Consider the following 12539-nt stretch of genomic DNA (forward strand, 5'->3'; position numbering starts at 1 on the left):
TTATTAAATATTTGATGATTTGTATTTGATGATTTTTGTAAAACAACATTTTAATCCTGGACTAGTAGTTCTATGAACAGTAGACCTCGCGCAGTTATAAAACACAGCCTTGTCTCATACTGTTCATAAGAGTAAATCCTGTTTGTATGCTGTGTCGGCAAGATGTCGGTGTGAAAACGGCTAATGGCTGTTGGTGTTAGTGTATCAAAAATATGCTAACATCAAAAGCTAATCTCCTTCAACACACTGGCAACAGGTCAGCCCGAGTTGAAAGCAGATAAAGGTCGAGAGAAAATACTACCTTTTCTTTCCGTTATTAATTGCATGCGTCATTGCATGCAATGAATAGTCAACACGACAGCTGATTTTTTACTAAGTTACATTGATATATTAATCGCATGCGTTATTGCATGCAATTAAAAATCCACTCAACAGCTGAATTATTATGGATGATTCTATTCTGATTTTTACTGTAATATTGGCATTCGAAGGAGACTTTACCCATTGTATTAACCTTAAAATGCAAAATTTCCAAAAAAACTTGTATATACGTCGAGGCACAATTTAAAAAGAAATATACCTGTCTAAGTAGATAACTTAACTATTGTTTGTTTTGTATTGAAATTATGATTATTTTTTTAATAACTAGCCATAAACAAAATACGAATAGGTATTGAGATTAACAGTGATAAAAATCTAAGAAGAAACAGAAGTAGGCTAGCCTAAATCAAAAGTAAACATTTCAACACTATTTAAATGGATCAATAACTTTCATGATCACACAGAATAATATTATTATTATTCACTTTCATTGATGAACACTAAAAAGCCTAACAGTTTTGGATAGATCACGTCATGAGCACGAATATATTTTAATATAATAGTTGCTACAAACTAATAGTATTGTCAAAAATGCAAATAATAAACTTACCAGACAATAATGTGTAAATTTCCTCCTTTTCAATTATCTTAAAAATATGCCTTCGAAAACCTACTCATGTTTGTAGGCCTATTGTAATAATCCTCCATATTATTCGCATTTGTTGTGTTATGTGTTATTTACTTGACTGCAGACCAGAGCAGCCAATGCGAAACTTTCAACCAATAGGAGCGCTCCGATTCCGGGTGACTCGAGTTAGAACTTCGTAGCCCGTACTATTTGGTCGGGTCACGATTCCTGACCCGGGCTAGAAGAATCAAAGATGGCAAACGGGTGATGAACTGTCAAAAGCTCCCATGAAACGTGGGTCACCTAGCTCGAGTCACTCGAGTCATTGGAGCAGTGTATCCCTGAAGACGCTCATTGTAATAGCAAAGACTTAAAGATGCATAGACTCACATGTAGCGCTAGTGTCGTACTTGGAACAGTGAACTCTATTTAACAACCAGTTAGTATACAGTTCAGTGACTTGGAATTGAAATCCGCCATTGAGGGGGCAACCCAAAAGATTATTACAGCCAGTAGATAGTAACATGAGGATCTACCCCACTTATGGATCAATCAAATTTGCACAAAATTATATGTTATTTTCAATCAAATTTCATCAAATTTAGTCTAATTTTATGAAATTTAATAAATTAATTGAAAATTAATAAATTCAGTAAAAAATAAATAAATTTTTCAATCATAAAAAATACTGTTAAGTATCAGAAAAACTTTTTTTGATCGACTTATTTTTCAACAAAAATTGGAAAATATCATTCAATTTAATTTATTAAATAAATCAAGAAAATTGAATTTTACTTGGAGACTAAAAGTCTCCATTAGAAATTAGAATTAGAATAAAATTAGATTTAGAATATTGTTTTTTTATAAAAAAAACAAAATATGATCATACTTTCTTTCATCTCTATCCTTACTTCATGATCTGTATGCATGGCCTTTTACGTGATCACTATGATAATCACACGACGATTTCATCAATGATGAAATTTTTGCATACAGATCATGAAGTAAGGATATAGGATTGAAAGGAATTTTGGGGGTTATTTTTTTTTAACCCCATGAGGAACGACTCCTAGGTAGTCTCATAGATTTTTAGTGAAATACCTACTTAAGATATCCGTTGGGCCCATTGGATAACAGTTCAGTAATTTCACGACATTTACTATGTCCTCAATAATTAATGGGAGACATCTGGATTTGAACCAGAGTCTCCCATTTATTAGTCAAGCATTCTAACCACTAGACCACTTGATCATTTTATAAATTTGAATTTAATTCTTAATGTTAAGTTTCAAATAATTTTCATTGATCAAAAAATTTGGTCCATTCCAGGATTTGAACCAGAGTCTTATGGGTGACAAGCAGACATGCTACCCACTACACCACAGAGACTTATAGTAACAATGCTATTTGATTCTTGATCTTAGCTTACTTTATTATGAATTAATTAAGATTCATGAATAAATTATTATTAATTAATTAATTAAGATTCATGAAAAAGGTTGATCTTATTAAATCTAATTTAAATAAATCTAATTTATTTAACTTAAAAATAGGATCTAATTCATGAACTCAATTAATCTAATAATATTCTTAAGATTTATCATTTTTAAGAATATTTATCAAGAAATTATAACAGAATAATTTTTTCAAATACCTTAAATTTTTCTCTTATAAATAGTAATTGAAAATCATGAGTGATCAAAATAAAATCTATTGTAAAATTTGTGATGTTAATTTTACAAATAATTCTAATTTTAATAGACATTTAAAATCTAAAAAGCATCAAGTTAATTCATCTATAAAATATAAAAAAGTCTTAGAATTAAAGAAATGGGCTGAAATGAATCATATTCATGATTATGATAGATTAAATGAAAAAGCATTATTAAAAATTAAAGAGGATTTTAAAATCAATGAAGATAATTATCAAATATTAAATTTTGAAAAACTTAAAGATATTGGAAAGAAATATGATGTTAATAATTTAAATAATTTAAGTAGAGAACAACTAATTAATAGATTGGAAAAAATTAAAAAATATCCAAAAATTTTAAGGTTAAGAAATATAAATTATATTAAAAAATTAGCTGAAGAAAATAATATTAAAACAAATAATAAATCAAAGAAATATTTAATAAAAGAATTAGCTAAAAATATAAATGAATCATCAAATAATTATATAGTGGATATCAAAAATATGAATTCTAAGAATGATTTATTCAATAAATATATACTTAAAGTTTCTCCTGAAAGTAATAATATTAAAAATTATTTAGAAATTTGTAGAAAAGATTTAACATCAATAATTGAAGAAAAATTTAAAATTCATAAAAGTATGAAAGGTCAATTGAATCTAGGTTGCACTTATGAAAGAAATTCTCCAACAGATAATACAATTAAAAAAACCATAAAATATTTTCCAGTAATAACAGATCATATTTTAGATATAAATGAATTTATTGATAAACAATTTGAGAAAACTATTTTAAGAGAATCACAACATCAACCTAATGCAGGATCTGGATGGTCATTAGTTAGTTGTGATAAATTAATTTTAAAATTAAATAAAAACAATTCATTAAATGCAGGATCATATATTGATTTACCAGAAAAAATAAAAAATAAAAAAGCATGTATTAATTTTATAAATAAGGATAATTATTGTTTTATTTATTCAATTAGATGTGCAATTGATATTTTTAATGAAAATAAATCACATCATCCAGATAGAACTACACAGTATATGAAATACATTCATGATGATATTTTTAAAGGATTAGAAGTTCCAATATCATTAAAAGATATTAGAGTTTTTGAAAAAAGAACTTTTAATAATTATCAAAATTATCCAAAAATGTCAATTGATGTTTATACTATTGATACAGATAATGAAAAAATTATACCATTACAAATTTCTGAAATTTATGAATATGAATTGGAAATTAATTTATTATATTTTAAAAAAGATGAGAATTCTCATTATTGTTTAATAACTGATATGAGTAGATTAATAAGTAAACAAATATCAAATCATAAAAATAAAAAAATTATTTGTAGAAGATGTTTAACACATTTTCATTCAAAAATTAGATTAGATGAACATTTAGAAATTTGTAAAAACTTTGAAGCAGTTAAACCTATTATGCCACAAGAAGGATCAACAGTTTATTTTAAAAATTATAATAAAAAAATTGAACATCCATTTGTAATTTATTTAGATTTTGAAAGTATATTACAAAAAATTGATCATTGTAAAAATAATCCAAATAATTCTTCTACAACTAAAATTCAAAAACATATTCCATATTGTTTTACAATTTATTTAGTTAATAGAGCAGAAAATATATTTTATAAACCAATTTGTTATAGAGCTAAAAATGAAGATGAATTAGAAAAAATTCCAGAATATTTATTTGAAAATTTAGAAAAAATTGCTAAAAAAATAGCATACAAATATAATTCTGAAAATCAAATTCCAATGGAATTAACTAAATATGAAGAAATAGAATTTCAAAAAACTAAAATTTGTCATATTTGTGAAAAACCTTTTAATGATAATATAAATTATGAAAAAGTAAGAAATCACTGTCATTTAAGTGGAAAATATATAGGTGCAGCTCATTCAATTTGTAATTTGAATTTTAAACTTCCACAAACTATACCTATTTATTGTCATAATATGAGTGGATATGATACTCATTTATATATAAGAGAGTTATCTAAAAAATATAAAAAGGTAGATCTTATAGCTAATACTGATGAAAAATATATTAATTATTCAGTCAAATCAGGATATTGTTATGAATTTGGTGAAGATAATAAACCAAGAAAAAATATAAAATTTTCATTTGTTGATACATTCAGATTTATGGCTTCATCAATTGAAAAATTAGCAAAATCACTAAAAAAAGAAGATTGTAAGCATATAAATAATTTTATAAAAAATGGAAAAGTTTTAAATGAGATTATTAAAAGAGAAGATAATGATGAAGATCAAATTTTTAATATTTTAAGTGGTAAAGGAATATTTCCATATGAGTTTATTGATGATTTTGAAAAATTAGAATATAATAAAATTTTAGAACAAGATAAGTTTTATAGTTGTTTAAATCATGAAGGTATAAATACAAAAGATTATTTACATTATAAAATGGTATGGAATAAATTAAAAAATAAAAATTTAGGAAATTATTCTGATTTATATAATATACAAGATGTATTATTATTAGCTGATATATTTGAAAATTTTAGAGATTGTTGTATAAATAATTATAAATTAGATCCTGCTCATTATCTAACAGCTCCATCATTAGCATGGGATGCAATGTTAAAACTTACAAAAATAGAACTAGATTTAATACATGATTATAACATGTATTTAATGATTGAAAAAGGAATTAGAGGTGGTATTTCACAATGTATAACTAGATATTCTAAAGCAAATAATAAATATATAAAAAATTATAATCCAAATAAAAAACAAAATTATTTATTCTATATCGATGCGAACAATTTATATGGTTGGGCCTTATCACAAAAATTACCATATAAAGATTTACAATTTATAAATTCAGATATTAGAAATTTAGATGAATGGGAAGATATAATTAAAAATTATGATGAAAATGATGATGTTGGATATATTTTTGAAGTAGATTTAAAATATCCAGAAGAATTGCATGATAATCATAAAGATTTACCTTTAGCTCCTGAACATTATAAAAAAAGATTATGTACAACTCTTTATGATAAAAATAATTATGTTGTTCACATTAGAAATTTAAAATATTATTTAGAGAAAGGTATGATTTTAGAAAATATTAATAGTTATAGAATTTAAACAAAGTAATTTTATGGAAGAATATATAAATTTTAATACAAATATGAGAGCTAAAAGTAAAAGTGATTTTGAAAAGGACTTTTATAAACTTATGTGTAACAGTGTATTTGGAAAGACGATGGAGAATGTAAGAAATAGATTAGAAATAAAATTAGGTGATGAAGAATTGTCATACAAATTTTCTAAAAAATCTAATTTTAAAGGATTCAAAATATTTGATGATGATTGTATTGCTACACATTTTCATAAACAAAAGGTTAAATTTGATAAACCAATTTATATTGGATTTTCAGTTTTAGATTTATCTAAATTATGAATGTATCAATTTTATTATGATAAAATTAAAAAATATGATCCAGATGCTAATTTATTATACATGGATACAGATAGTTTCTTTTTAGAAATGAGTAAAGATCCTTATGAAATAATAAAAAATAATCAAAAAGAATTTGATACAAGTGATTATGATAAGAATCATGAATGTTATAATGATAAAAATAAGAAAGTAATTGGAAAATTTAAAGATGAATTGAATGGTATACCTTTAGAAGAGTTTTGTGGATTAAGATCTAAATGCTATAGTTATATGTTTTCAAATAATAAAAATGAAGTAAAATGTAAAGGTATTAAAAAATGTTTATTAATGAACAAAAATATAAAATTAGATGAATTAGATGAAAATACTAAAAATAGATACATAAAAATGGAAAATTTTAAGAAATGTTTATTTGAAGATAAAGAAGAGTATAGAGAAATGAATTGTATTAGAAGTTATAAACATGAATTATACACAATAAGTTTGAATAAATTAGCTTTAAGTTCAAAAGATGAAAAAAGATACATATTAAAAGATAAAATAAATACTTTACCATGGGGTCATAAAAATATAAAATAATAAATAATTTTTAAAAAAATTTGGAGGAATAAATTTTTAAAAAATAATTTTTAATAAAATGATTTTTTTCAAAAAATTTAATATTTCATTCATTGGAATATATTAATGAAGAGCTATTTAAACCAAATCCTAATTTTCTTTTAGCCCACATTGTAGGAGCAATAACTAAATCCATAGCTCTTTCATTTAAAGTAGCATCTTTTGAAAATAAACGATTTAAAGCTTGATCTTCTAATTTTTTATCAGCTATCCATCTTTGTTCTGGAGTTCTATTATTTGAATAAAATATATCATGTTCCTTACAAAATTCATCAGTTGGATTAATTCCTTTATCACCTCTTTCTAATCTTTCTTTAAGTTTTGTTCCTGGACCACAGAAATTTGCACCTGGATAATGGAACTCTAAAGGTAAATTATTTATAATATCATTAACTAAACCAGATCCTATAACATTTTCAGGTAATAAAGACATACATCTAATTAAATATTTAGTACTATTTGGTGTATCAATTATTTCTGTAAGTCTATCATTCATAAATTTAACTAAAGACATTTTTTCATTATGAAAACTATTATTTCCAGCATTTTCTTGAGCTGAAATATAATTAAGTCTTTTAACTAATTCATTTAAATTATTTACATATCTATATTCAATTGGTTGATGATTAAATTCTAATACTCCAGATCCTTTCTGATTAATAAGTTCTTCCCAAATAGTTTTAACTAATTTCCATTTTCTACCTTTACTTGATTTTGGTTTTCTACTTTTTGGATCATTATTTTGAAATAGAGAATAAGTTTTTATCATGATGTTCTTATAATTATTCCAATCATCATTTGTAAACATTTCACGTTCTAAATAATCATTTCTAGTTAAAAGTCTCCATAAACCTTCTGTACCTTTATATTTTTCTTCATTTTCATTATATTTTATTATAATATCATCTATATCAACAGTCATAGGATAATTACCAATTTTCCATTCTTCAATATCTTCATCATACCAAATACCAAATTGTTTATCATGTGCTCTTGGTAAAAAATTTTGAAGCAATTGATCCAATATTAATAATAGATGATTCCATAATTTTTTTCAAAGATTTATTAGTTTTAAAAGTTTCTTTTTCAGGTGTTATTGGATCTTCAATTGTAGATGTAGATTCATTATAATGAAAATCATTTTCATCTTCATCTTCAAATTGAATTTTTCGAAATGGAGTACTAACTATGTTTGGATTAAAAATTTGAATATCTTTTGAATTTTCAACTTTTCTATCATCATCATTAATTCTATTTTCTTTTAAAGCATTAATAATAGGTTCATATTTCTTTTCTCTTTCTTTTAATTCTAGTCCTTCACGAATATGATTAGATTTAAACTCATCTTTAAGTTTTTTTTCTAAATCATAAACATATTTAGCTTTAGATAATGATATTTCATCATTTTTTGGATTTAATAATAATTCATCAAATTCTGGTCCATTATATGGATCTTTTTTAATAAGTTTACTCTTTTGTTCAATTTTATCTCTTTCTTTTATTTGTTCTTTTTCACCTTCTTTGAATCTTTGTAATAAATCTTTTTCAATTTGATTTAACTTTTTCAAATCTTCATTTTTTAGATCCTTCATTTATAAATAAAAAAAATTATTATTATTATTTAAAAAAAGTTAAATAAACGTTTTCAAACTTTTTTAAAAGTTAATTTTTTATAACGTTAAATGTATGTTTTTGAACGTTAATTTTTTAAACGTTAAATGTATGTTTTTGAACGTTAATTTTTTAAACGTTAATTTTTTAAACGTTAAATGTATGTTTTTGAACGTTAATTTTTTATAATGTTAAATGTACGTTTTTTATTTAATATATCATTTTTCAACATTAGTTTATATTTTCCATCATTTGATTTTCTAGTCATATCTATTGTGATAAAACCATAAGGTTCATCCCAACATTTTTTACATAAAATTTGAAATTCATTAAAACTCATTTCTGATCCTACATGATCATCATAAATTCGTTTAGTATAATATTTATTTTGTCTAAAAATAAATAATAAATTTACATTATTTCTAATTACTCTTAAATCTAGATGACAATAACTTTGACTTGGATAGATACATGAAATATTTTTATGTCTTCCTCTTATAAAATATTCTTTAATTTTTGTTTGTTCTTCCATTAAACAATCATCAAATACAATTAATGAATTTTCATAACATTCATCTATTGAAATTAAATCATCACAAGAATTATAGAAAAAAGCTATTTGAGTTTTTATTTTATTTTCAATTTTTTGATAATGTTTTTGTAAATCTGTATATGATCTTTGTTCTAGTGATTTACTAAAAACATAAAGATATAAAAATTTTAAGCCACTTTCTTTTTTATAAATTAAATTTAATAATAAATTAGTTTTTCCACTACCAGAACTACCAATAATAATAGCTCTCAATGGATGTGGTAATAATGAATTATTAATTTTTTCTTCATAAAAATTTGTTATATCCATTATTTATTTAAAATTATTTTATTATAAATGAAATTATTAAAAATAAGTGGTTCAAATTCTAAATTGAGATTGCATCTGGAGCATCCAATATATATCAATGAAGAAGATAATTATAAATTAACATTATTAGGATTTTATTCTGATAACAATATTTATAATTTAAGAGAAGATGGTCAAATATATTATAAAGAAAAGAAAGAAAAAAATTATAAAACTATTAATTTTCCAAAAAATTACTATACTTTAGAAAGAATACAAACACTCATAAATATTCATATGGAAAATGAAGATTATAATGTTATTATTAGTAGAGATGATAATAAAATTCAATTTATTACATCTCATTATCTATTTGGATTTTCAGAATCAATGAAAAATTTATTAGGATTAACAAAAAATGATATAATTTATCGTGATACATTCTATAATGAAAAAATTCAAAATTTAAGATCAGTTGATGTAATTGAAATACATTGTAATTTAGTAGAAAAGAGTCTTAGTAATCATGAGAATCATTCACATAAACATAATGAGAAAGAGTTACTATATCAATTTTTTCATAATACAATTTGTGGATCTAAAATTTCAATTCAATCAAATCATAAAATATTTGTTCCATTGAAAAAAAATTTACATAAAATTCAAGAAATAGTAATTTCAATTACTGATCAAAATAATAATTTAATAGTAAATCCTGATGTAAATAATATTATTTATTTAGGTCTTAAAAAATAAAATATATAAAATTTTTTTATAATAAATGAATAAGATATTTGATGAGTTTTTTGGTGATATAATTAAAAGTGAATACAGGACTATAAATCCTGTTAGTGAATTAAATTTTAATTCACCAAATAATTATACAATTTTTAAAATAGATCATGGAGACTCATTTTATAATTCTAAATTTCAAATTCATGTAACTGGTAAATTAATTAAAAAAGCTGGAGGAGGTGATTATGAAGATAATTCAACAATTAAATTGATTGATAATTTTTTACCATATCTATTTTCAAGAATTGAATTGAAAAAACATAATACATTAATTGATTTTGTTGATTTTCCAGGAATTACAAGTACTGTTAAAGGATTAGTAAGTTATCATAATTCTCAAAAACAAACAATTAGTAATACAGGATTTGTTTCTAAATTTACTAGTGGAAAATTTGAAATATTATGTACATTAAGTCAATTAGGTTTAGGATTTTTTGATCATCTTAGATATCCAATGTTCAAAGGAGGATTTGAAATAATATTTACCAGATCTGAAGATAATGATGCTATCTTTAGATGGAAAGATACAACACAAGGAGCAATTGAACCACAAGAAGGAAAGATTATAATTGAAACATTTAATTTAAGAGTACCAATAGTAGAATTCACTAATATAGCTAAAATTCAAATGATAAATAAATTAAAATCAATAAGTGATGATAAAAAATTGAAATATGATTACTTCCAATGGCAGTGTATAGATAAAAAAGGTGTATTTGGATCAACATTTAGTTTTGATACTACAACTTCATTTAGAAATATCTATAATCCAAAATTCATAGTTATATGTTTACAAACTGATAAATTAAATGATCAAAAGAAAGATCCTTCAACTTTTGATAATGTTCAATTAAAAAATGCTATTGTAAAAATTAATGGTGAAAGATATCCTTATGAATTAGAAAATTTTGATTTTACTAATAAAAAAACAGCTATTTTATATGATATGTATCAGAACTTTAGAAGAGTAATGTTTAGAGATGATGAAGTATATTCAAATTATGATGATTTTATAAACAAATATCCTATTGTTGTAATTGATACACATTTACACCCTACAAATTTAGGACAAATAAAAAGTGATATATTAATAGAACTTGATTTTTCAAATCCTGTAACAGCTCCAAATGCTAATAATGGTACAATTGCATATGTTATTGTTTTTTCTGAAATGCACTTCCTATATGATATTAATAGAATTAGTATTAATTTGATTTAAATTTTTTTATAATAAATGGATTTAATAAAACATAAAGTAAAGTTATCTAATAATCAAAAAAATACTATAAGAATAGCTAATAAAAAACATAAAACAATAACAATTGGATTAACTTATGATCAATTATCTAATGGTGAAAATGAAATTTTGATAACTAATAAACAATATAATGATGTAAAAAAAGCTTTAAAAAATAAAAAAGGTTTACGATTAACATTATTATATAATCAATTTGGTAGTGGATTATTGAATGATTTACTAACAAAAGTTGAAAATAATATACCTCTAGTTAAAAATGTAACACCTTATTTTAGGAATAATGTAGCTCCACTAATTAAAGAAAAAATAGTTCCTTGGTTACATGATTTAATTGATAAAGAACTTGATGATTTAATACAAAATGATCAAAATGGAAAAGGATTAAAAACATCTATAAATAAAAAAATTGATTCAATATATTCTGATTTACTTAAAAAAAACAAAAAATAACTCCATTATCTATTAGTGATTTAGAAAATTATTCAAGAAAATTAAAATATTTTAAAGGAATTTTTATGAGAGATAATCTCCCAATTGATAAACCATATGATATTGAATGTGGAATTATTAATTTAGATAGTATGTTTTCTACAGGAACACATTGGACTTGTTATATGAAAAAAAATAATAATGTACTTTATTTTGATGGTTATGGAAATGCTAATCCACCATTAGAATTACAAAAATATTTATTGAATAATAAAATTTTTATTTCAACACATGAAATACAAAACGATTATGATCCACCAATATGTGGACATCTTTGTTTATATGCTTTGATATTATTTTCAGAAGGATGTAATTTAAAAATAATTTCACAAAAAATTTTAATAATAAATATGGTTTCTTATCATTCATTGATATTTAATCAATTTGGTGATGATATAAAATCAGAACAAAAATTTGAAATTGATGAATTACAAAATATTATAAAAGAATGTAAACATAAAATTGATAATATAATGAAAGAGTCTATAACATTGGATTATTTTAAAAATTCTATAAAAAATTAGATGAAAAACTTAATGAAGAGTTTATAACAATGGATTATTTTAAAAATTTTATGAAAAATTTAGATGAAAAACTTAATAAAGCTATTCATATCTTATTTGAAAAACTTGATAAAAGTAGTATAGATAGAAATCAGGATACATATAATAATCTTAAAAATGAAATAAATGATAAATTAAAAGATTTTGAATCTAAAATTGAACATATAAATTCACTTTTAAATAAAACTTAAATTATTTTTTAGATTTGAAATATGACTTTCCATTTCTTGATGTTTTTTCATATATGTTTTAGTAATGA

Source organism: Nilaparvata lugens, chromosome 6, assembly GCF_014356525.2.
Source record: "Nilaparvata lugens isolate BPH chromosome 6, ASM1435652v1, whole genome shotgun sequence".
In the NCBI taxonomy this organism is placed as follows: Eukaryota; Metazoa; Arthropoda; class Insecta; order Hemiptera; family Delphacidae; genus Nilaparvata; species Nilaparvata lugens.